This window comes from Bombus vosnesenskii, unplaced genomic scaffold (genome assembly GCF_011952255.1).
Source record: "Bombus vosnesenskii isolate JDL3184/JDL3185 unplaced genomic scaffold, Bvos_JDL3184-5_v1.1 scf7180000014508, whole genome shotgun sequence".
Lineage (NCBI taxonomy): Eukaryota > Metazoa > Arthropoda > Insecta > Hymenoptera > Apidae > Bombus > Bombus vosnesenskii.
This window is the reverse complement of record NW_022883491.1, coordinates 5,273-32,569: the sequence shown is the minus strand read 5'-3', so window position 1 is coordinate 32,569 and position 27,297 is coordinate 5,273. Positions and strand designations below refer to the sequence as shown.

Here is a 27,297-nt window from a genome sequence, read left to right as displayed (position 1 = left end):
GAACTACTCGAGAAACTATATCTAGCCCTTGGATGGAGGGATTGCCTGCTTCTTACAATCGAATAATTGGAGTGTAACCAGAAACACGAACGGTAATTTAGCAATGGAGAAGAACTTTAGAACGACAGCAATTTTCTTCTTGTTTCTTTGAGAAAGGCACCGTTCATTTTATGTTTGACGAGAATGGGGTTGTTGGACGAATTTGATTAGAAAGGAAAGATCTTTAACAAATATTCTTCCCATTGATACATTCCTATATTTTTTATTTAATTATTTGAAAATGCAATTTTGCATATACCTATGTGCAATTATATACTATAATCGCAGGCGTTTCTTTAAAATGATGCACTATTGAAACAAGGCAAAGTATCGTCGAATTCTTCTAGATTCAATTTCTCAAAAGAATGGCTCTATTGATTAACCAAACATAGTTCCCATAAGCATATACGTACTTCTCAGAAAAGATAGTTATATCTAGATCAATATTACTCCCCACAGTGACCTATATGTCAAAGAAAAGAAGACACATCAAGTATTAAATCATACTACTATTACGTCCACTATCTCTACACATCCTCCACTCTTGGAAAAGTCTATCTTATTCAAACGTAACGTAACTCAAATTATATCTTTTCCATCATCATGAATACGAAACATTTATAAAATTATCATCTTCGATTATTTACTCAACATCTAGCTAACAAAATCTTCTCCATCGCCGTACCCCTTAATCCTGACCGCGTACAATTAACGTATGAATAGTTAATTTATTGAAATTTAAACGACCATTTTACGCTACTTGTACTCGAATGATTTTAGGATCTTGCTGTATCTCTTGCACAGTGTTATACTGACAGGCGAGAAACATAGAACCGTAACTTCCGATCCACTGATTTACCCTAAACACACGATGATAGGTTATACGGTGGACGCAATACAGAAGCGTTTCCGATGCAATTCGAAGGTGCGTTGTTACAATGGAGTTCATCGATCCATAGTGACTATTTCCCCGCCAACTACAGCCTGTAATAACGGAATAGCCAATAAAGTATATCCTGTCGATTTAATCGTTGCCCCCACGGTGCACCGCGCGCACGGAGATCGGATCGGTGATTTTCACGTGATGTTTCGCAAATCGTGAGGCGCTCGCGTGATTCGCGCGTTTTAAGCGTTCCCGCTCTTCCCGTCCGATAGAAAGAGAAAGGGAACAGGGGATGGAAGAGGGAAGATACGTGATGCGGGTTCAACCTGCCGCGGGAACCTTTAAAGAAGGTCGGTGCAACGGGACAGATGTAATTTTAATAAATTGGAGAGCAAGTCATTGTAAAAGATTGATATTCAGATGTTGGAGATGCAGCAGATTTACAACTCTCTGGAATTAAGTTAGTTAAGGCGTTGAAAACCTAACGTCTTTTCAAAGGCGTTTGCCGCGTTTCTTTTCAAATCAAAATACATACATACGATACGTACAATGTATGCGCCTAAAGTTTTAAAGTTAATTTCTATTCAAGGAATGGACTGTTTTATTATAGATTTAGGAAATTGAAAAGCAGCAATTGCTTGTTTCTAAGAAAGAATCGCGAGAAGTACAGTTAGAAACTGTATTGTGAATCACTTTTCCTGGTTTCCGTAACGAGGAAGTGAAAAAAAAAAACGCAGACAAGTCAGCGTTTACCGCAGCTAAATGGAAGATACGCAGGTACGAGTCGTTACAGTTTTGTCGTTGCAACGATTCCCGCTGCGTAATTTGATAATGAACAGTTGAAAAATAGCAGCGTTGTATCCGTACTCTTTAATATCCCATTATATGGAAGTTAACGACCGGAAAATACACCGCTCGACTACTTGAAGGAAGTAGCTCATGAGCAAGTCTTTTGTATCCTCGCAATGGTATAATTCCTGTAACGCCTCGTTCTCGGAGGATTTATTTCGTTGATTTGTACTTGTTTATTGCTTTTGTGTTTTCATGAATGGAGCATGTCGCATGCGAATCGTAATATGGTTTTAATGGCGTTTCGACTTCAATGATATCAGCGGCTGATTGCGCTTCCCGTAAGAAGCTTCCAATCATTATGTAATTTAGGAACAACAGATAAGGATATTTAGAGAACGAATTAATTATTCAATTGTTCGCGCAAGAAATACCTGTCTCTTTTTCGAAAGTTATAAATGCTGTTTTCAAAGAGTTCCTTAGCTCACCATAAACCAGATAAGAATCTTTGGTTCCATCTAGAAAAAGAGACCTTCAGATCAAACCGAAAGGGGTTCGGATTATAGTTTCTAATCGTATTTGTATATTTCTTTTTACGGTCAGCTTGTCATCCACGTACAATCGAACAGAGAGTCCATTAATTATTTCCCTTCGACTTGTTTCAGGGGGAGCATCTCGGAAGCTATGCCGGCTGACGAGTTCGCTGGAAATCGAAACAGAAGCAAACCAAAACTGCAACCACCTTAACGAACCGCTATTATCACTGGCAAGGTCATCGGGCAGACCGGATCTAATCATGCTCACGCCGACCATGCTTCCTGTGCACTCGTTCCTCTTTCTCAACGACGTCAACCAGAAGATCGGGTGGTAAAAAATTCGAAATCGAGTTGAATGAAAATCTCAAGGAATATTAAAAAAAAATACGAATAAACACTTTGATATAGAAATCATCCATTTTGGGCAAAGAAAAGAAACAATCAGAAAAAGGAATAACCACAGAAGCTCTGAATTTCATTGCTTCCTAATGGTACTTCCTTGGATATTTTTACATTCTGGAGGCGTGAACGAACTCTGAAAAACAGAAACGACTTCTACCGGATGATCGAAAGAACTACCTGGACACTGAGTATAATTATTCACACGTGCGGATGCCATTTCCGGCATGTTTCTCCATGAAGAAGGTCAGCTTCAGTTTTTGCCACTTGTAGATAGAAGTTGAAGTGGCGGACGTCTTAACGAGGTTACTAGAATGTCAAAGAAATTGATGAGGGAAATATTATGAAGATATATTTATGAATATCTAATTGAGCATTTAATTAAGAACTTAATCGAAAGACCAAAATAAGTTGGTTCTTGAGACCAAGTACCTATCTAAGTATAATAGTCTTTCGTACTTACGGTTTAATAAGAGGACTCGAGTAAAACGATTACTCGTTAAAAGGAACAATAGAATAATCATGCCTCCGCAGACGGTGGTCTCTGCTTTCATGCCTCATCGCGGAGAATCTCAGCGAAAAAAGTGTCCCGAAGCGTGAGCTGAAAGGTGGCTATGTAGGCTGCCTAGTGAATGCCGTCGCTATGGTGGAGCTGGCGTGTAGCAACTCCCTAAGTCCAGGAACCTAATCCCGCGTCAGAAAGACAAAATTCGCTACGGAGAAAAGTAAACAAAAATATATATATAGGAAAGAAGAGACAAAGATTAAAGGTCGTTAAGAATTAAAGGTAATTTAATGATAAAAGAGAGAAAGAATTGTGTAAAAATTCTACTGGGAAAGAAAAGAAAGAAGAAACCTCCAACGAGAAAGACGTGCTCAGAAGCGAGTCCCGCGTAGCGCCATGTAGAGGAGCAGGAAGAAGCGCAGCCTTCCTCAGGCATTCCAGCGTCGAGTAATGCTGAAGCATATCCTGACGGGGCAACCGTCGTCAGCGGGCTCCAGGCACCAGCACAATGACTACCAGGCGAGCTCGGGCTCGTTGCACGGCGGCCACCACCACCACCATCATTCTGGTCACCAACAGGATCAACAGCAACACCATCATTACAACAAAAACAGCAACGTTCGTGGAACGACAGAGGGGAGCCAAGGACGGAGAGTCGACGTTTACGACTCGGTGGTCCATCAAAGAGCCAACGTGCATCAGGCTGCCACCACGCCATCTTCCACTCACAGACACCCTTTGAATCATTCTCAGCTGAGCGTGAACAATCTTTCTCAACGATTGAATCACTCGCACGCTCTTAATCTGTCCACGTTGTCCACGTCGAAGCATTCTGTGAACAGCGTCAGTCCTGTTGCCGGTGGGAATAACAATAACAATAATAATAATCTGTCGACTACATTGGGGGTGATATCCCCGGCGCCACTGCACCAGGACAGCAGACCTAAAGCGAATGGAGGCTTTGATATCTCGAGACTGTCCAGATTACCCAGTCAGGCGACACCTTCACCTGCACCTGCTCTTCAGGGTACGACTACCGGGGGACAGTTAACCGGTCCCGGTTCCACGGCGTACCCCTTGAAGGCTTCCTGGTCGTCGTCCCTGTCAAGGAATCACAAGGACCACGAGGTTGGCGCGAAAGAGACGTTGACCAGTTTGGGTTTATTGTGTCTAGTGTCGTTGTTACTGGCGCTACTCTCGTTGATCTTCTTGCTGAAGATCTCACCGTTAACGGTGACGCCGAGTAGCCTGATCAGCCCGGAAGAGTATACGATTGTCTACGAGGTGACGTTAGCGCTGTGCGCACTCGCCCTCTCCCTAAACCTCTGCTGTCTCCTCATGTGCGCTATACAGTTCCTCTTCACTGTGAAACTCGTCAAGACTTCGTATCAAGGACATTGGTGAGTAGAGTTTTCGTTTTATGCCACGTTGGGTAAATCTGTGATTTATAACGCTTTAAATACCTTTGTACATAATCCGTACTTTACTCAACCCGAAGGTCGAACAAGGTGTGAAAAATATGTACGTTTAAAGTTTGTATCCTTAAGATACTGTTATCTTTGAAAATCCGGAAGTCAAACAAAATACACAAAGAGAAACTTCTAAAAGTGCAAATAAACGTTGAGATACAAATATCCTTTAATCCGAACTATACATATGATGGAGAGAGGACTCTCATAGTCATCGACATTTTCCCTCCTAAATGTCAACAGCATCCATATTTACATTGTTGCTGTTGTACATGTAACTTTTCAAACTTACTTAGGTATTGATAAAGAAAAGAAAAATAAGCATTTTCCTGGTAGCTGGGAATTCGCGGGATTCGCGGTCGAACGATGATTACCATTAATTTCTATAATCTGGCGTCGCTATCCTCAATCATTATCCTTGTGCCGGAATATAAGTTCTCATTCGTCCATGCGTGGCCTATCTGTGTGCGTCTGGAACAAACGCAGTGTCCCGTATCCCGTGCGATATATCAGAGGCCTGTCTAGTGTTTCTTCTCACGCGGCCTGGAGGACGAAACGCAAAAATTCACATCCTGTACTTGACGTGCAAGCGTTCACCGACCGCGTGTCCCGTTTTTGCTGATCAAACACGTGTCTGCAATCACAATACGATACTGTGTGGTGAGATGTATCCGTAAATGCGGCGTTTCGGTGACGCGAACCTGGAAATGAAAGTACCAATACACTTTCACGATACACGAACTAACTGGAATACCCATACCAGCACCACGCCCATCGAATACACACAGTGCAGTGCAGATCAAGTTACAAAGGGAATATAGATATGCTCGCCTCCCGTGACACGCAACTCGAAAGCGAAAATAAGGCTCGTTAAAGACGATACATACTCCTCGAGATGGGATCTGTGGTTTCTGCTCGGAAGTTCCCTTATCGTTGGTCAATCGGATTTCTTTTTTTATCTTTTTCGTTGCCGACCGAGACAAAGTAAGCATCGCCGACTCTAATTACTAGCGAATGGAAACGCGCGTTAAGTTATGCAGATTGGCCGAAATCGTCGGCCAAATCACTGTGTGTTACGTCGCGTAACACTCTACCTAGCCGAGGCCACACACCGCGGGCAAGATGACAACCAGATGTCTTCGGATACTCACTGCGTACCCTCAACAGTCTCAAGTACCTTCCATAAATCTCATAGATTTCCTAGTAAAGGTCCTTCAAACCAAACAAACGTCTGTTTCCGAAGAATTTCCAAAGACTATTGTCTACCACGGCGTGACAAGGGAAAGTTAGTTTTTCTCACGTACGCTGCAACTTTCCTCCCACTAACCCCTTTCTCTCGAGGGCGGTTAAGACCCTTCGTGTGACCAATTAACAACGAAGCCTATTCCCTCACTCTCCTAACTAAAATCGTCACCAACAAATCCGATGGATGGAGACAGCATCGTCTCCCAAGACAGTACTGATTTTACATCCTTCGAACGGTCAACATCCTTCAACCGGGTATACACACCCGTAGATCAGTCACTCACTCATCTCGTACATGCGCACCAGCGTAACTGTCTTCGTTATAAGTTGTTGGAATAAACGGTGAAATATAACTTACTCTGCTGTGTCATATTCATTTAACCACCTCTGTTATCTTAACCGAAACAGGGGAACGACTACTGCGCGGCGTCGATTCACCGAATCGTAGCGAGAATTTACGCCTCTCGCTGACGCGTTTTCCTCGCGACCGCGTCTCTCCGCGAACGGTCGTAACGCTGTGATTACCCTCAACGGACACGCCGTTTTGAGTTTTCTCTTCGGTTCTTTAATTCCGTCCTTTTTCTTTCGCTCAGTTTTTTGGCCAGTGGCGGGTCTTTTCTCGCGTGGCGAGTTTGATTCGCGTGGGAAAATGTCGTGTGCTCTTCGGCAGATAGAAAGATCATTGTTTCTTAAAGCATCCAGACGTTGTGCGTGATTGGCATATTAAAGTTTCTTGCGAATGTTACCGTGTGACCATGTCTCCCTTGTGACCGTAATTGTGCGACGCTGTTTTCCTGCAAATATTACCATCTAACAAGTTTTTCCAACGAATATTACTGTTCGATCAGGTTTTACTCGAATCTTGTTCTTCCCTTGATAGGGTCCTTTCCTTATATAGAGTGTCCCAGGATTTCGCAGTCAAATTTATGCCACTATATTCCACTGACTATTTTAATGTACCAAACTACGAAGATGCGGCTGATATTGTGCGTGTTGCGTTATTCCACAACTAGGCTTGATTGGCAGGCCATTGGAACGAGATTTGTTCGAGCTGTTCGAAATGTTGGAGAACGAGCCGTTAACATTGTAATGTATGCAACTACAGAGACGTATCGTAACTTTTGTTTCGAGAACAAATAACAGAGAAGAAGAGAATAATGAAGATTGGACACGGACGAAATTAGCTGTCGATCTTGAAACTCGTGCACTGCGATTTCAGATAATCAAATTAGCATAGAATGAGATTTGGGAACGGGCAGAGTATATTCCGGAGCTTGGATATATATATATTTAGATTAAAGATTGGTTCTTTGCGAGAAACGTTTTTAAGCAACATATGAAATTCTTCGTCTATTTATAGTATATTTCATTTTACTATAGTGGGAGCAGTATTCTATAAATCGGTTTATAAGAGTGCGAATTTATTATCTTAAAGCTAGCTCCAACTTTATGTAAATTCTTATATTATCCGACTAATCAATTTCTCAATTTTTGTTGACGTAAGAATCTATATAAAGTTAGAAGAAGAGAAGAAACAACAATGACTGTACAATTCTAAATTAAATGTTGAAACACGGCCTTTTGACCAGGCCTGGTAGAGTTAGTGTTAAACCATGCTTTGTAATTATTTATTTTGGCTGGTGGTAAGCAACGGTAACGCAAACACTGATCGAAGTAGACAGGTGTTCGTTAGACAGGTATTCAGGCCCCAGAATTTCCAGGTCACCGATTGGGGCCCCTGTTGTAAATTCCTGGTGATTCGCCCAACTATTGGTTAACTAAGAGTAAAGAGAAGAGGACAGTTTACATCTGAGCTACTGCTTCGATTAACCACATCTGGCAGAATAGCCTTTAGGGAAGAAAGTGTACCGTTTTCTGTGGTCGACCATCCTTTGTTTTCTTTTCTGGACAATAGATCTAGCTTGGACATTGATAACTAGCGGCTTATCGATCGTTCGATGACACAGGACACAGCCATTCTTTATGCTACATTATCACCACGACTAACTTTTACAGCTGTCTGCTAAGTTAATATTACCGGTTGTGTCACACCATCGCAGTGTGCCCAGAAGAGATAACCGGAGGACGATTAAAATTGCAACGTCACCGGACGCTTCTCGTTTCCCTTCTTTCTCTCTTTTCCTCGTCCTTTCGCTCAACGGTTGTTTCCCCTGCTTTGCCTCCGGGGCTTCCAGACAATTCAAGATTCTGCTGAATTGGAATGCTCGATTTTCTCCTAGAGAGCTGTTTAGCTAGAAAGAATAGTCCGAGTGTCGACGGGTATGCGAAGAACTGTCTTCTTGTGCTCTTAACCACTTAACTACGTTCGACGTGTTTATTCGTTATTGCTTGATTTTACCTGCTCACCCCATAGAGGCATTTTTGAAATTAAACTTTAAAAAGTTAAAACTTAATTGTTTCCAAAATGTTTTCAAATACTCCGAAGATCATTGGATATTTTCGTGTTAAAATTACAAAGTAAAATATGCACAGCTGTATCCGTATTATTAATAATGGAGGCTGACTCCTACGATATTTTTCTACCATAAAAATTTCTACCATAGACCTCCCTCAAATGTAAGGAACTGCGGCATAAGTTCCCTAATAAACAATAGGAATTTCTGTTGTAAACTACAAATTACGAAACCTTCCGCTCTAAATTAACTAAAGATCACCAACAATTCTCCTTCGTTCTGAAACTAATTCTCCGACAATGGTGTTCCCTATGAATGAGTCAACCGGCAACGAAAGACCAAAAGCAAGAGGGTTCTCGGTCAGTGTCTCTGGTGCACGCCAGCTAGGAAGCCTTAGCCGAAGGTCGTCCGGCTGAAGATAACTGCGAAGTCTGCAAAGTGGCATTGTTAGCGAAGGAGAAGGAGCCCTGGGGTGTGCAGACGTGCTCCGAAAGAAGCACGAACTTTAATGGTGGGTCCCAGTAGCAGACGGCCGTTCCTCTTCGCTTGCTCATTGTCACTCGAAGCTCGGTGCCCGTCCCTCCTTCCGTACCACGCTACCGAGTCTGAGACGCGAGGATGAAAGGAAAAAAAGCCGAAGTATGACACAGGTCCAACGACGACACCAACGACGGCGACGACGATCACAGAGACACGAGAAGAATGAAAGACAAGCGGCGCTGCTAAGTGCCGGCTCATTACTTAAATGGTCCGTAATAAGGGATCTCTGGTGCTGCTGGCGCGAACACGCTGAACAGCAGACTTTTCGAATAAAGCCACTTTTGGACAAAGTAGTTGCTGGCTCACGAAGTTTTCTTCTTTCGTTGTTAGAGGGCGCGATCCTAAAGTAGGCGCGCATTTTTCTTCGCGATCTCACGTTTCGATCGCGGATTTCGACTTATTGGGGAAACAGGTTAATTGGATTATTACTGGAGAGACGTGGATGGATGAACGTTTTCATCGTTTCGTTCAATAACGGGTGAAACGTGTGAAAAGAGTTCGTAAGGTTTAAGCTGGGTGAGAAAATACAGCTTTGAATTTCCTATAAATGAGAGTTTAACAACGACGTGTCAAACACGACGCATGGAGCATTTGTACTAAATTTCTTATTAAATCTTGTTAATTCACTAGCTAAAAAACCAACTATTACATCGAATATGATACGACCAATAAAAATAAGATATCGATACGAAGAATACGAAACGTAGATTCTTATGAATATGTGCGTTTCTTTAGGTGTATCGCTCCTCCAAACGACAATTCGCCGAAACACACATCAACTTTAACCAATGTATGAGAAATCGTCTCTAGCGCGTTTTTATGCCAAGATGAACGCTACTGTGACCCCGACCGAACCGTGAAACTGAACGATTCGATCTGTCATTGAAAACGCCCATCGGTCGCGAAAGTCTTGTTCGTTTTTCATCGACGGCCCGGTTTAACGTTACACGCGTGTCTGGTTTCTGTCCACGGGCGGTTCTTCGTGCGTCAGAGCGTCCGAGCATACGCGTGCACCCGTTCGTCTTTCCACCAGAAAGAGAGAAGAGGGCTCTCTGTCGTGGCTGTTGGCATTCCACGCCTTCGAATCCGGCATTTCAAACTTTTTTCACCGACACAGGGCACTACGGAACGGGAATAAATTTGGCGGGCCGTGACTGCGCCTTAATATTCCAACAAGCAGACAGAAAAACAGAGAAAGAAACGGGCACTCGCGTGTCTCAATGCTTGTAATTTATTTTTCGATTAATTCCCAATCACCAGCCGATAATTTTGATGTTTCCAGCTGATGATAAATCGAAAAAGTGAATAGAGGACTTCCAGCAGAATTTGCGTGATTCATTCTTGGCGTTGATTGGCGTGAATTGTTCGTCAAGACGTTATTTTTCCAAGGGTATAAAAATCTGTCAGTTAGGTGGAAACTATCAATTTGTATACGACAGATACGATCGTATTTGAAGATTGTATCGTAGTCATCTGATTTATCGTGCAAATTTTGCACGTGACAATCTATATTAAGTTTGTTGTAGCATTAATTAATCACAGAACGTTACAAGAAAACAAATTTGGTTTGGCAAATATAATGGCCGATGTTATGTAGATATGTGTGGCGGATCGGTATCAATAGGACGCCGACAGGTCGAGCCGCGGGTACCAACCGCCAACACTAGAGGGCTACGACGACAACGAGTCTGTCTGTCTAACTCGCTAGTGGTCGAATATACGAGCGATTGATATAAATACCGCACCTAGCGAGACTCACTCTACGTCTAAGGCAGGGACTACCGAGCATAGCCTTACTGACAAGTTCCGTCACATATGTAATGTTCGAATTTGTAAACTATTAACTTTTTCGACAAGGAGGTATAAGGAACAAGTTAAAGTAGACGTCATGTTATGAATCATCTGCGAGATATAAAAGACTTCTTTTATGAGGGATCAACACCTCGTGAAGTCAGATTTTATTTATAACATACTTTACGATTTTGATTTATTTGTTTGAGGTGGTATGTCGTGATAGGGTCGGAAGGAAAACTCAGATTTCTTGAACGATAAATGTTTATTCACTCTAATGTCAATGAGTACACTTGATACAGGATTCGCGATTGTATTCGGTTCGCGAATGCGCGGTTATAAGATAGAGCTTGGAGCGTCATGGCGTATAAATACGTATGGTGATGTTTCGAGCTCGCGGAACACGAAGGTTTTCTTCTCGCCGTGTCGCGTAATCGGGTGAGGACTGATTTTCTCTATTCGCTGCTTTAAACGGTTCGCGAATTCCGAGTTGGCCTGTTGCTTCGTTGGTACGAAGAATTCTGTCGGCAATCGTATGCCAGTACCGTAAACCATTTCGACTACCGTTGCGTTCAGGTCCTCCTTGATAGCGGTTTTTATGCCTAACAAAACAATTGGTAGGACTTCTACCCAGATGCTCGTATTGTGACATTTTATTGCTGCTTTTAATTGTCGATGCAGGCGCTCTACCATTCCGTTGGATGCGGGGTGATAGGCTGTTGTGCGTAAATGCTTAATGCCGAGCAACCGGCATAGTTCATTGAATAGGTTTGATTCGGACTGGCGTCCTTGATCAGTCGTTATTTTTGAAGGTACGCCGAAACGAGCTATCTATGTAGAGAGGAGGGCCGAGGAAACGGTTGTCGCTATATTGTGAAGTTTCTGCCTTCTAAGGCGTGTCGAAAATGTTTGACTGCGGTGTATATCGCGAGTAGTTCGCGATCGTACGCGCTATATTTTTGCTGAGCGGGGGTCAAAGATTTCGTTGCGAATCTCAGCGGTTGTAATTGGTTATTCGCGCGTTGTTGTAATACTGCCCCCATTGCGTAGTCGGACGCATCTACCGTGAGGCTGATAGGCGCACCTGGTATCGGATGCGCCAGCATCGTGGCGTCCACGAGTGCACGTTGCGATTCGCGAAAGCTGTTTTCCTACTGCTCCGACCACTCGATGAGCGCGTTGCCCTTTTTCGCGCCTTTTAACAGGTCGTTGAGCGGCTCAAGTGTTTTTGCGGCCCCCGGTATGAAACGTCGGTAGAAGTTTATCATACCGAGGTACCTACGTAGTTGCTTGGCGTTCGCGGGCTTCGACAATTTTACAACCGCTTCGACATTTTCGGGCGGCGGCTTAATTCCGTCGGGGTTTACCGAGTATCCGAGGAATGTGATTTCGTGCACGCCGAATTCGCATTTCGTGGGGTTTATCACAACGCCGTAATTATTGAGACGGTTGAGCAAGATTTTCAAATGTTCGCGATATTGGTTTTCGTCGTTCGAGGCTATGAGAAAATCATCGATGTACGCGTAGACGATATCGAGCCCGCGTATGATTTCGTCGACGAACCGCTGACATGTTTGCGTGGCGTTCCGAAGTCCAAACATCATATTTGTTGTTTCGAGAAGTCCGGTAGGCGTTGTTATCGCGGTTTTTTCAATGTCCTCTGACGCAATCGGAATTTGGTGGTAAGCGCGGACTAGATCGATTTTTGAAAAGATTCGCTTACTATGCAGATGTTGCGCGAAGTCTTCGATATGTGGCGGTGAGTATCTGTCGGGTACGGTGCGGGCGTTCAACGCACGGTAGTCGCCACATGGACGCAGGTTTCCGTCCTTTTTCGGCACTACGTGCAGGGGTGATGCCCACGGGCTTTTCGATGGTCGCATCACGCCTTGCCCGATCATGTGTTCAAATTCCGCTTTTACCTCTTTAAGTCGATCAGGTGCAAGTCGACGCGGTTTGCTGTAGACTGGTGGACCAGGTGTGGTTTCGATGTGGTGTAGCATACCGTGTCGAATTCTCTCTTTTCCGAAGATCGGTGGGCGGGTGAGGTCCGGGAATTCTGCCAGGAGTTGGTGGTATGGTGATTCGCCGATGACGGTCTTGTCGGACGCTTCGTCTGTTGTGGCGGTGTATCCCCTTGATGACGTCTGTGGTATCGTATCGATAAGCCTTTTGTTTCGCGGGTCCACGAGCAACCCGTAGTGGCTTAGAAAATCCATGCCAATGATGGGTGTTTTGACGTCGGCTACGGTAAAATCCCACTTAAATGCTCTGCGTAGGGACAGGTTTAGGTAGGGCCAGGTTGGCCGCGAACAGCTCGTACTCGCTTCTGTTCACGTGTCCGTGTAGCTTGTTGCGCGGGTATACGCAAACATCTGCGCCGGTGTCGATGAGGTAGGAGATCCGCGAGTTCTTGTCCGTTACGAATATGCGGCGAGATGCCAAACCGTCGTCGTTTGCCGCTTTTACGGACGGCTGGTCCGGTTTTCCGAGTTCCATGAGCAAGGGGGTGTGCACTTTCTCGCGCTTTCTCGGAACTGTGTGTGATAGTAACACAGCCCGTCTTGCCGCAGCGTATCGCGAGGGCGCGAACGGCGGCGGGATCGTGTACGCGAGCGTGATTGTACTCGTGCCTTACGGTGTTCATTGCTTCTTTGCTCGGCTACTAGCGCTCGCATCTCGCTCATATGGGCGTCCATTCGCGCTACCCGCTCGGTGACCAAGTTGGCGAAGGCCGTCATGGCGTCGCCTATTCCGCTATTCTGGCCAGGTGGGAGGGTTATCGCAGGTAGTCGGCCTGCGCTGGCCGCGGCGATCTGCCCTGATTCCAGGGTGGCTTCGTAAATGTTATCGGCAATTTGTATGCGGGAGTCCGGATCGTTGTTCTGTACAGAGGCTAGGATGCTCCGTATGCGCTGTGGAAGTCGACCTTTCCAGACGGTGAAAATGACATCGTCTGCTAACGAATTGGTGGCTAGGCTTTTGAGATCACGGTAAAACTGAGAGGGCTTCCTGTCCCCCATTTGCTCGTTCTCGATTACCTGTCGGAGTCTCTTGGCCTACGACTCTCCCAATCGCTTGATGAGCTCCTTTTCGACGTAACGCTCTGTCGCCGGTGCGGCGTCGAATACGTCTCGAATTAATCTCGCGTGCGACTTGTCGAGATTCGCGATGACGACCTGGTATTTTTCTTGGTCACTAGTGATCCGGGCAGTTTCGAACTGCACTTCCAGCATCTTGAACCACAAGTCGACGTCGTCAGACCAGAACGGTGGCACGCGGAGAAGGGCGCTAATCGAGTCTGCGTTGTCCCTGCCGGCCTTCGTACGTGCGGAGGGGGCGTTATTGGTCATTTCGAACTGATTTAGATTCATTGTGTTACATTTCACGAGCACTCGGGGATAATCACGTCGGGGTCACCAATTTGAGGTGGTATGTCGTGATAGGGTCGGAAGGAAAACTCAGATTTCTTGAACGATAAATGTTTATTCACTCTAATGTCAATGAGTACACTTGATGCAGGATTCGCGATTGTATTCGGTTCGCGAATGCGCGGTTATTAGATAGAGCTGGGATAGCTACGATTCGAGATACGCTGCGAGTGCGGACAATGATTGCACGAGATGTCGAGAGCTTAGATAATTATTCGGCTCGAACCGTGTAAGTATAACGATCGTGATATACTGCGGTAACTCGCGGTAATAGACTGACATTTTTGTCGCGATGCTGCTGCGGAGGAAGACTCGTTGGGATGTGTCTAATGATGCGAAGGCATCGGATTCGTTGAGAAAAGCTTTGGTTCGGAAAGTGAGGGAAATGTACGTTAATGTTTATTGGCTAATTCGTGTTGGTCGTTGGAAAAGGATGCTAGCTGCCCTTGAGAGGGTGTTGCGAGCGGGCAGCGTCGTATGTGAGAGATAGCAGATTTCTCGTGTGTCCCCGTGGTAGGTGGTCGACTTCGAGACTGATAAACAAAGACTGTTTGTCTCTTTGGAGGACCTTAGCTAAAATAAACCCTAAGATTTATAGCGGTCCTTAGGCTAGCTGGAAATATTCGGTACGAATGTATCGACATCTGGCAATCATCTTGTCCGCAGGTATAGGGTCTTTGTGTCGTGCGTCACGCGACGTAAACTGTTGGGGAGTTTACTGTCAAGTGCCGCCACATGTTCAAGGAAAATGTATCTGCAGCCGGTTATAGCGGTATTTACGTTACGGATGATCTATGGGAAGATTCACACGAACAAACCCTTATGGACTAACCAAATTTATTTTGTTATTAAAAACGATCTACAGAACCGATCGACGACTGGTGTACAATTTAAAAATTGCTTTTCTATAAAAGCAAGAAATCTAATTTACATCGTGTTCTTCATCTGTCGCCTCCATATACATCCTGGTGGCAATAAAATTCTGAATTTACGAGAAATCCGTATTTCGACTTAAGCTTATCGATGTTACCGACTGGACAAAGCCTTCGAGAGTTTAAATTAACCGATCGACCCTTCGTTGAAAGGACGAGCAAGCGCCAGGAAACTATCGCGGGAACGCTCGTAAAAGCGCGCAATGGTTCGGCGTGGTAACCTAGGAAGAGGAACAGGTGCGACTGAATCGTAACGGTTGTCGTGGCCCCTTTCAAACGATCCGTGGCCACCCTTCAGTTTCGGCGTCATTAACCCTTCCCTTCTTTCTTCCTGGTTCACTTAGAAACGATGAAAATTCCGGAGGTAGTTTGCTCTTAGCAGCTGCAATTTTTTTTTCTTTGTTTAGTCGACACGAAGCATTTTGGAGAATTTCTGTGATTGCATCGCGAAGGTACAGAGAATAAGAAAAAGCGCTCTTTGTTCGTTGACGACTTTCTGTCAATTAGAAATAAGAGTAAACGGCATAACAGTTTCTTCTTTGCCACTGTATACGTAATTTTTGTTAGACTTTAACAACTCGTATTTTTCGTGAGCAAATACTGTCGAGTGGTTATACACTGTATATGTGAAGCTTCGTTTTCTTCGCGCGAAATATCCATGTTGTTTTTTCTATACTTGTGTTCATATATCATGACGTTCAGCCTACACGTGCCCGAGAATGTAATGTAACAGATAATTGGGTTCGAGCTGTAAATCTTTCATTTGCAGCATGACGCGAATCTAACAATACTTCTTTCCTTGTTCAGATCATGACTATTTTTGTCGCGTGCAGGTAGAATCATATGTCTAGAGTATCCACGGGTTTCGTGTTTACTTATTTCTTTAACTAACTTCGGTTTTAACCAACTTCCTATTAACCAGCAAATTAATCAAATACTGTCAGAATCAATGACAAGAATATACCGAAAAGTGTCGAAAGAATTTTAAAGGTACAATCATTTTCCTAAAAGTTATCTTGAGACGTATTGTATCGTTAGTCTCATAGAGTTAACCACTTTTCTCTAGAATAATACTCGAACACAGCTGTAGCTTTCTATAAATTTCCTCGATATTCGATTGAATTTCCCGAGATCGTTTCCAATGACGAGATCGCAGCAGTTGTTACGAAGAATATCGGAAGAGCGAAGAACGCGGATGTGTGTCTGATCCATCATTCACGATAGTCTCTACGGTCCATGCGTATGATCCATCATCTGCGTAACCATTTTACAATCCTCACCGTGGAAATGCCGATCCGCGATGCTATTCTCGCGCGCACTCGACCGCTTAAGAGTGTCGTGTAAAATTAAGGTAACAAGTAAGGAACTTGTTAATTTCCGACAAGGAGATAAAGTTCTTTTTATTTTTTACTCAATTTATACAATTTTTTCGGTTCGCGATGATACACTTTCGATACTTGGATTAGTTAAGAATTTTTTTATTAGACTGACTGGATGATTTTGAAGGGAGAATTTATATTCTTCCATTCGTTGGAGTGGGAGAAGGTTTTGTTTATACTTAGTGTAAAATTCGGAGAACGGCTGGAGTGATCGAATGCCACTCAGGCGGTTGAGAACGGATGCTGACCGGACGGTCACACGCGATAAGGCGTTCGGAATTTCGGTTTGTGATATACAGCTGCTCGAATTTCGTCTGTGACAAGAGCATCGTCCAGAGACGTTTCCATCATACACAAATAACTTTGTTTTTCTTCTTGCAGTCGGAAGCGTAGAGAATTCGATGTTTCTGGCTGATCTGTTGTTTTATCATTTGCGCGACATTTTTTCGCGGTTAGAAGAAAGATGAGATTAATATCGTTGTGGTATTTTGATACTTATCGATCTGCCGATAATGTCGATGCTGGTAGGGGAAAGCGTGGTTGAGAAGAAGCGCGCTTTTTCGATAAATTATGAATTATGGCTAACGGTAATTCACGCAATTTACATAATCTAGATGGAACAGACGCTTTTCAAGATCGCTTGTCGACTCATTTATGTTTATAATTTTCAGGAGAAGAAAATCTAAACCTTGAATATATTCAATTCGAATATGTACTGTAACCTAAATTCGGGTCTTTTTTCGACTTTCAACGATATCGATTTTGTCTCGATTGACTTCCTGCCGGTTTACGTGCTTTTATTCTTTCTCCTTCTTCTTCTTCCGGTGTCCAATGATTCCTTTGAAAATCGACGCGGTTAGTACCGAAGCGTACGCTTCCGATGCGGAAAGTACGCGATCGAAGCGCGTGGCTTCTGACCGGAAGCGTAGCCTTGCAAACGCGATTAGATTGCATTAGCTACGAGACTGAAATTAAATCTCGAGTCGGAATTGTATTTAATTTTCTTCGAGAAGTTCAATGCCGGAATCGAAAATTGGACGATTGAATAGGGATTCCTAGTTGATTTTAGACGTCCCTCTTCCTGTAACTCCCACCGAACTTGCATTGGGCGTTGTTCGTAGGCTTGTCGTGCGGCAAACCGTTTCGCAAGAGCTTATTTGCATTTCCTCTAACTGCGGTTCGCATAAGACGCGTCAAAGGAATATTGACTACTATCTATTAGGTCAGATTTTTTCACTATTTTCTGCTTCTCGTAGGATTGTAATGTTACAGTACCGGTAACACGAAGCTTGATCTACGGCAAATAATAAAATATCTTTGGGATTAAAAAATATAAAGATTTGAAAATTAGGACATTTGAAAGTTTGTACTTACTCGACTGAATTGCTATTAAGTGACGTTTAAAAATTTTAATCACAAGGTTGAAAGTAATATAGTTAGTAATTCTAACGAACACCTATCCTCAGATAGATTGGTATACACACGCGAGCCGACCGTATTCTCCGGAAATGAAAACAACTACATCCCTGGAACCTGGAACACGTGATTTTCCGCATATCCATTAAAGCAACATCGGTCAGTGACTCGTCTACGGTGCAGTCGCTAGACTCAATTAATGACCACGTTCTGGTCGTAAATGTAGAAAAGGCAGCGAGATATTTTAGTTTGTTGGCTAACTGGGCTGAGGTTGGGTCAATGTTTCTGTGGATTTCATTTACCTCTTCCGGCCTCCTTATATTTTCTGAATTCTTACAATTTCCGAGATACCAGTTCATAACAAATTGATTCTTATTATGGCGTAGGATATAGTAAATCTTATTGTCTAAAAATACAGGAAAAGATTTCATTTTAGATGATTATTTCATTAAAAGATTATTTTTTTTTAACATTTTATTCAAGCGTTTCTTAAGACATTTGTTCAAAGAGATGTCAGGTTATAAAAAATTGAATCAACCTTCCCAAAGCTCCTTAACCTCTTGTTATTTTTGATAAATCAATAGCATTACGCAATATATACCGTGTGATTTCCCTAGACGATCTAGTAGCACCCTTCTTTACAACCTTCTTTCAAAACGAGAAACAAGAAGAGGATTTACCAAATATCATTGTCATCGAAGCGCAGAGACGCTCCGGTGATTCTTATCTCCATTCATCTCTCCGAGTGAAACTATTTGACGTCGCCTGGAATAGGCTCAGACAGTTTTGTCGGGGGTCCGTGTCGTCGACTGTAGCCAGCTCGCACGATCGTGAATGGAAAGACTCGTATAAAATCAAAGGGCCGACAGACTCTTCCTGCTTAGACGAGATCAATGAGATCTCGTTCAATAGAGAAGTTACCTTCTCAACCGCCGGCGCCGTATTACCCTTCAAAGTCACCGGAAAGTCATATAAGCCAACCGATGCAGCCTAACCTTTATCCACAGATAAAATAGGTTTCTCTTATTCCATCTGAATTTCTAAAGAAACCAAGACTTGATTTCAGTCTGGTTAAAAGCTTCGCTCGATTAAAGCTGTTTTTCAAGCAATAACCTACTTTGTGAATTTCATGCACGCGAACCCAAGTATGTATGCGGCAGAAATGAAGCTTTCGTGCATGTCTAATTGTAAGTTGATGCGAAACAATGCGCATGCGCCGAAATCCCATCACTTTGCGGATCCACATTGTGCCTTTTATTAAGGCGCCTTGTTTGTTTACTCTTCTCGAGCTAATTCTTCACTATTATTATCTACATTATTTTCACTGGCTAACAACTGGTTGGTCTGCAATTGACTAACCAATACAAATTTTTCGTTCCGTGCATATATTCGAAAGAATTCGAAATTAAATTATCATGTATTACGGGCAGTTACGATAGAGTGACACAAAGCAATCTGTGTTTGAATGCCTCCACTCGTGGACAATATCGATATAACCTAAATGCGAGAAATCGCGAACGTTTGATTCGACTCATGGGAAATTTACGCGTTTTTGAATCGTCCCGAGTCGCACGCGAAATGCAGGTCAGAGAACCGTCTAATATTTATTGTTGAGATCGTGGGCTTGATCTTAATGGCGCGGCGGCACGCGATTCTTTACCAACTATGCCCCTTAACTCCAGCTCTCGACCTTCTTCCCTATTCAACTAGCTCGAGCAGTGAAATTGACTCTGCATGCCTGTGATTTTGGCAGGGAATGGGAGTCGAGTTCGTAGTGAATGCACATTGTGTATACGTGTTTTAGGTGGTTTGTGTGAGTTTGTTGCGGAGATTCGAGACATTTATTTAACCTCTTTATCATATTCGAGCCTGTGCAATATAACCATATCTTAAATGTAATAAGTTTTATTTTTTATTGCAAAGTTCTTGAAATATATAATGCACAAAATAAGTGTATAATATTTTATATATATAAATTATATTTAAGAAGTTTGGGATAGTTTAAAGATGAAATAAATTGCTTTTTAAGTTTAATCTCTTACTTTCGACGAAATCAAGTTTCTCTGGAATTTGGTGGAGTTTAAGATTTGATATCGGTGTCGTAGGAGTTATGTGACACTTTAAGGTGGAATAAATCTAGCGAGGAGCTTAAGGTGCGGCAAAGGAGCGTGGAATGTTGCAATAGAAATTTATTGCAGTGTTAGTGCATTGGTAGATTGATCAAATTTACGTGTAGCGTGGGTAACCAATGGTAAATATTTTGCAATGTGTATAATTTCTCAGTAATCTGAGGCTTATAAAATCTATTGACAACTAATGGAAATTGTTGATTTAACAGATCACTTTTAAATTCCTCGTTAATCTAAATTTTTTTAATCCTATTTACAGCTAAACCTTACGACGAAAAATTAACGAAGTGGAATAAAAATGGCATTGTGATTCTTCTCGTCGTGTATTGGTGTCACATCAAATTTAAGAGACAGTTTTACTTTCGGATGCTGCGTGTTACGTTGGTGAAGTCGACGAAAGCGTAAAATAGGAGCTCATCCGAAATACACTAACGCGGAAGGTTAAATTTAACGCAAAAGGCTGAGAAATTAGTTTAGAACTCGAAGTTTCATTGGTACGACGCTCTTGAAACGCATTCAAAGAGGTCGGCGACCTCGAAAGGGGATGAACGCAACTGTTTCGTGGGAATTTCTTATTGTGGCTTATTTGGATAAAGTTACTTTAAAATCAGCGCTGGATTCGTCTGTATTTTGCCCGGAAATCATAAAATGTTTAGGCCAGGCGACTCCATGTACAGAAAAATAAAGACCATCCAGACATTTTAGAATAAATTCTTATTGTCGTATAGAAATGCCAACTATTGCTTCGGTAAAACAAACAAAGGAATTTTACAGGTAAATTTTACAAATTACAAGTCATCTTATAACGCAAAATACGACGTGTAAAATTGTCTCAATTTATTAATAGTATTAATAAATTATTATGATAAAAGATGCAGGAATCTTAGCCTCATGAGAAATTAGAGATGAAAATGAGGGGGAAAAGATTAATCACTGGTCCTCCTAAAAAGATGCAGTCCCATGGATGGATGGTTGTGCGAGTATTAAAGCAGCGCAAAACCGTTCCCCGAATTCTCATCCCGGACATCGTACGACCAAAGACAAAAACAACTCACTCGAGGGCATTGCGGAGAGACATTCATCGAGGACACAATAGTATTATTCCAGGAAGTGCTAGTTCTTCCTAGATTCCGGTCACAATGTTCTTAACGCCTGGAAATTAGTCTTGACCAGGAAACATCTATAACGGCATGTAATTTCTGCCGTGATTGTAAATCTGTTTGGAACATGCGGTTTGTCCGTTAATCTAGGCGCTGTTGTTCAATTGAGTCAATATTATTTGTTGGTAGATTAGTGTGTGCAAGAGTGCTCTATCCATTATTGACCAATTCGAGCACGTATTGGTAAATTTCACACCGGCAATTACGGTGAAATCGTTCGTGGTCGCTGGAAATTAGCAGTATCGTTTGCGGTCGTGAGCTGATTGACACTGCGTGAGCGGGGAATTATGTGAAGCAGCTTTGCTTTGTCGTTTCATGCATTTAATAGGTTTACGGCGGTGGACAGAGTTTGTAAAAAATGAAGACAAGGTAGAAAAAGATTATTTTTCATTTTTTACTATTAGATTATTTTCAAAGTGATCTTTTCAGTGAAATATGACTGACAAAAAATAAGATCTATAATTGAATCATTATAGAAAATAGAATAATATTGATAATAAAGAAATAAAAATCAATTATAGAATAACATATAATAATAATAGTAACAATAATGTGGATAGACTTTATGTTTACTTTTATATGTATAATGATACTGTTTGATCCTTGAATTAAAGTTAAGATTAACGTTGCGATTATGATTATCCTTTGTCTGACTAAATATATTTGAAGTATCAATTACAGTAGAATTTTGAAAGATTCTTGGCTGTTAAACAAAAAACTGGTTCCTTTATTGTTAGGGAAGTGATACATTTACACTGTACATGAGAGTGTGTGTAAGGGTTAGAGGGCGTCAAGGACTTAGTGGAGACAAAAGACTGTTGCCAGATGTTAGAAGAATCTAGGATAGTCGGTTGGCGACCAGCGTGCGTGCAAGACGTTCTTCGGAGAGTAATATAGATGTATAACTGTTGTGTGGGAAATATAGTCAATAATTTGTATTCCCAAATCCTCGAATTTTCTTAACATTTCTATTTCGCTCAATTATCATAGAATCGTGAAACTGACTTTCACTTCAAATTTTGTCTGTTTCAGGAGTAACAAGTACCTGCAAAAATCATCCATCAGCCGGATATGTGCTGTCGGAGGGTTTTTCATTAGCATTCCCGTCTTTCTAACTGGTAAGAACCAATTCCTTCAATTCTGTCGACTTTAACCCTTTGAAAGATACTAGTACATAAGTTATACGTTTAATTTTTCTTGAATTCAGGCATGAATCTAAAAGATACTGTGAACTATCTCTGAGTGTATGAAATCAGTTTAGAAATCCAATGGAAATAAAGTTAATTTTAACGCCCAATAGTCATTATTTTTCTTAGAAAAATAAAAATGATCGTCTTTTAGGGAAGTTTTAACAGATTAATTTATAAAGAGCTGAAACAGCATATTCATGTCATGCATGAATACGGCTGGTGGATGGATCGAGATCTAATCTAAAGTTTACGTTGTATCATGCTAGTTTACACAGCTATCATTCGCTCGATCGATCGTTAAGCTGTTGAACTCGATTCAAGACGGACATTTTGACTCTGTTCAGAAGAAAACTGCGTTTTAATAAATTTGACGGAATAGAAATTATGATAGACCACAACGTTTTTTTAATTATATCATAAAATTTATTTATTTTTTTTAATGTCATGTTAGAAACTTCAAATACTATCCAAAACTTCGAACGTAATCGTTTTAGAAATTTCTAAATTACTTAACGACCAAAAATATTGAATTCTCTATTGCCTGAAGATAGATTCTCTATAATTTAAGTAATTTATTCGTCGAGAATTGATATATAAAGACTTAAATAATAAATTAATTGAAAAATAATTTGCGACTAGTATTGAAAATTTCAATGAAAAGCATATGTATATAGTTAACGCTTCGAGAATTATATGTATTGAGAATATGTATTTGCGCTGATTCTTTGTCCCGCTTGTTATGGCATACGTGTTATAATGATCCTCTAACAATGCTTTCAGGTATGATATTGTATACATTCATCCAGTTTCATTCGACGCCGGTGTCACGTAAAATGGATACTGGGGTTGCGAGAGAAAAGAAAGCTGAGTCGTAGCCCAACTATTAATTCTCTTTTATCGAACTTTATTATGACTTTGGCACTTACAGTAGAATAACGTTGAACAGAGAAAGGGGTGTTGTACAAGAACAGCAACTAGAACGAGAACTCCCCGGGCTGGATGAAGTCTCGGCTTATATACACCCTGGCTTGGGAATGTTGGGGGGTTTGGTGTGGATTCCAAGGAGTCCGAAAGTCGGTGTTGGGGCCTTATCTCTGATGGGGACTAAGATGCGTCGCGGCGTTGGCGTCCGACAGTCGGGAGTCGATGTCTTTTCTCTGAGAGGTAATTGGTGTCACACCGGCAATCGTTACGTCGATTTTCATAGGCCTGGGCATCGTGTTTTGTGGATGCGCAATGGTCCATAACGTCTTCGTGTGGCAGAGGGTAAGAACACATCGCTATTAAAAAAGAAAACGAACACGTTCAAACACGTCTAAATCATCTTTTATGTGTATTTTACGCGGAAATCATTTTATCGTGAAATTTTGTTTTTCAGAGTTACCATAATTTATCTGGTAGTGTTCATAAAAATTTTTCTGAAATCAATTGCAAGCTTTTAGGAAACCAGGATTTTTCACATTTTTAAGAAGCGTTATAATTATATTGCTGATCTTTATTTTATTCGTGCGAAATTGAAAAGTACGCAAATGGCGCAAAATGCATAAAATGCACTAAAATATACGTATATAAGAAAACAAATCTCGATTAAAATTTTATTTCTTTGATTATGTTCGTAAAACTACAAACTTGTATAAAAATACGCATTCTAGTTATAAGTGTTAAAACATTCGATCTAGTCCTTATCACATTCATGAAAACCTCCATTTAACCATTCGTTATATCAACGAACATTCATATGCAAAACTTACCACCTACCACATCCTCCGCGTATTAATATAATCCCCCTTTATAAATTATACACTTTAGAGTGGACTGGTTGGGTCAGAGTGGTATAAGCTTACAAGTTTTCGAGGAGTTCTACCGAAGTTACATTTACGTTTGCATAATTTCACCGAAAAAGATACTCTGTAGAATAACAGGTTCGTTTGTTTATGTGATCCGCGATCGCAACTATTTCAAGGGGATTTTATAAATAACCATACACACGATATTCAGTGTATTTTCGTATTCTCGTTTATTTTTGGGAGATTTGTAAAACTGTTGAACAAAATAATTGAGTAACGATTATTGTTACGCCGCCTAAAACATCTGCACGCCAGCTCGCGCGACCGGACAACAACCGCCTGCGTAACGTCACTTCGACCCTCAATAAACCTAAGGACCCACCATAACTTTCATTTCCCTGCATTGTTTCACCATATGTCTTCAATCCGTTTGTCTTGAAGAATTTCTAAAGCTTAAAAATATTCTCGAAACACAGTCGGTTTTAGAGGTGTCCTTGGGTTTATTAGTCACACTTAAAACACGGAGAAAGCGGGTATGCACCCATTAGGAAAATCCGAATAGCCCTGTAATAAAACAAGCTAGGTTTTTCTCACGCACACAGTCATCTACGCACCACGATGGTAGGAGACTCCCTACTCATCCCTTCGAGCACTAGTGCAGGTCATGACCAATCGACACCGCGGTTCGTTACCCTCACTTTTCCTAACGAAAGTGGGACCAACGAATCCGCGTTCTTTAGGCACACCCACACCGAACTTTTCTTCCGTATTAAAAAAAAGAGCGACAGACAGTCTACCAACTAACGCCTAACGCGGCAGTCTACACATAGCGCGAGAGTCGCATACTTCACGCAAATCTTTTGTCGGTTCTCGGTGTTGTCTGTCGAACATACATCTTCTCTCCTAAACATATCATAGTGCTAAGTCCATTGATACATTAATTTCCATTATAAGAGCGCTGCTCTAGCGTACATATCTATCGCATCTTCGTGCGACAAGTTGTTAACTATTTATTTTTCTACGTCAGTGTAATCTAAGTATTGGAAATATATACTTTATAATTCTGTGAATCACAGTGTTATACAAACTCAATCACCCCTTATTATCTCAACGGAAATCAGGGGATCGATCAATTCGTGGTGTCGATTGTTATAATCGTAACGGGCATTTACGACCCCCGTTGACGTCTCTCCTCGCGATTACGTCTCCCCGCAATTGGTCGAATTTACAATTATATTTGCTGAGAAAAAGTCTTTTTCTCTGTACCCCTCCTTCTACTTCAAACATGTAGTATTGACAATAAGATTGACAATGGCTGAAAGTAATCCAAAAGAGTTTTCACCATGGTTATCGGTAACGAAAAAGATTTGAATCATCTTTAATACTTATTCGTAACTAGAATCATTTCAACTAAAATGTAAATTCTTATATTATAACTTTTTTAATTTGTTATGGCCCCTGACTACAACCTAACCTATCATTCTTATTTCGTAGGAGAAGACGAATGCCGTGAAGGCGTTAGCGCGCGAACAGTGCGAGGCGGCGGTACAGCTGCAGCGTCAGCAGCAGCTGCAACAGCACCAGAACCAGCACCAGCTACAACAGCAACAACAACTACGTGGCCCGTTAACCATCCACCATGCTGGCTGCCCAACGAAAGTCGGGCCCGTGACGAACCAACCAAATACCAGCCACGCAACGCACGGCCGAGCTGCACAGTACCAACACTATCATCACCATCATCATCATCGACACGTGTCAATGTCTCCACCGCCCTTGTTGCTCTCATCGCCAGCTCCGATCGCGGCGACGCACAATCATCTGAACGTGAGCTGACACAGAAACGTGGTTACGCCACCGGATACACCAGCAGATAGATCGCCACCGAGTCCTGGAAATAAGCTAAATAGATCGCAGCATTTGCCACGGGAAGCAACCGGCAGCGTCAGTCCTGGCCTTCCGGCTGCCACATTGGATCTAAGTAGCGCAGCAACCACCAATAGTCCGCATGAATTGTCCACGTTAGTTTAGAAATTTGGTCCGAACATTATATCTTCACATAGGATTGGAGATTAATAGTTGATAGTTAATTTACACATCGATCTTTTATTTGTAAATTGGGTCGTGGTTTAGAGTTGGTTTGTAAAAATTCGGTCCTAATTGTTAAATGATGAATATTGATTAAGAATAATAGGCATTGATGTACCAAACTTTTTTTAACTTATATACTTGAGCACACGCATTGGAGATTTCACTTTTATTCAGTGAAACAGCAACTTCATTACTCGCTTATTCAATACGGCAATTGCATATATTTCATGGACATTTTAACAATGTTTTGAATAATTTCTAACGGTACAATTGTGATGAAGTGAAAAAAATCGTGATAAGAAACAGAGAGAAAAGTTGCTCGTTAATGAATATTGACCAGAAATAAAGTAATTTCTAAAGAATATCCCGAAGACGTCGTAAATATTACGAAAGGAATGATTAATTTATACCCGCGTGTATCTTGCCATTACCCTACTATTATTATTATTAATATTGTTAGTAGTACTCGATTACATTATTATTAATATTAATATTATTGCCTTATTATTATTAATGTTATGGAACCTCTAGTCCTAGGTTACTTTCGCTGCCACGAAAGGATAAGATTTTCGAATTTTTGACTATTACGTGTAATTCAAGTTTTCCTGTTGCGCATGCGCAGTAGAAAGAAAGTTAGCGGAACTCAAATCTCGAACTATAGAGAGTTGAAAAGTAGTAAAAGCAAAAAAGCACGAATAACATTTGTATTTGTGCTGGATTAAGTTTGATAATTGAAAATTGAGTTTGATGATAACATTTTTTTCGTATTCGCTTTGGTAAATATTAGTTTTATTTAAAATTGAACAAAGCATTTTATGTTTTTCAAATACGGTACATAATCGTAATATCGAATTTTGCAAACTGATAGTAAGAAACTCTATAATTCGAGACTGGAACTTTGATCAAGTTCACATTGAACGTAAACTGACTTAATTTTGTTATTTAAGCGTGTATACTATACGTGTTTGTTCCTTCTTCTCTTATGTGCAGGCTATAGCTTAATTACTTCCAATAAACGCAGTTATATCGAATCAATGACCGATACAAATTTAGATATTAGGATTATTTAAACAAGAGATTAAAAACTAAAAAGTATTGTTTTTATACTGCATATGTACATATGCAATATGAACGACAGTTTGTGTAATAATATGTACCCCTCTTCTTAGTTT

The 27,297-nt window shown here is 41.5% G+C and overlaps 1 pseudogene; it reads left to right on the top strand.

Annotated features, from left to right (window-relative positions):
* Positions 1 to 3,502: 3,502 nt before the first annotated feature.
* Positions 3,503 to 27,297, top strand: LOC117239958 (annotated as a pseudogene).